The 328-nt window shown below is 32.6% G+C and overlaps 1 protein-coding gene across 1 annotated transcript in view; it reads right to left on the reverse strand.

The window, feature by feature from the left end:
• Positions 1–328, reverse strand: part of LOC111874702 (60S ribosomal protein L11) — a 4219-nt gene that overhangs the window by 1435 nt on the left and 2456 nt on the right. The window lies entirely within an intron of this gene.

Genomic DNA, 328 nt, shown 5'->3' on the forward strand with positions numbered 1-328 from the left:
GGAGGCGCTGTCAAGCATCTCAAAAGATGAATTTAGACAATGTTTTGAAAAAATGGAATAAAAGACTAGACAAGTGTATTAGTGTAAGTGGAGAGTACTTTGAAGGGGATTGAAGGTTTGTGCTTAAAATTTGAATAAATAAGTTTAAAAAAAAAAGAAGTTCGGTTTCTTTTGGGTACCCCCTCGTATACTATATAACTTTCTTCCTACAAGTGAACTGTACTACAGGCATTTCAAACAAGTCAAAATATCTTACCTTAGACTTTAATTCCAGCATACTTATGAATGAAATTAATATGGAGCAATGGGCAGGAAAATATGTAAGTTA

Source organism: Cryptotermes secundus, unplaced genomic scaffold, assembly GCF_002891405.2.
Source record: "Cryptotermes secundus unplaced genomic scaffold, Csec_1.0 scaffold285, whole genome shotgun sequence".
NCBI lineage: Eukaryota > Metazoa > Arthropoda > Insecta > Blattodea > Kalotermitidae > Cryptotermes > Cryptotermes secundus.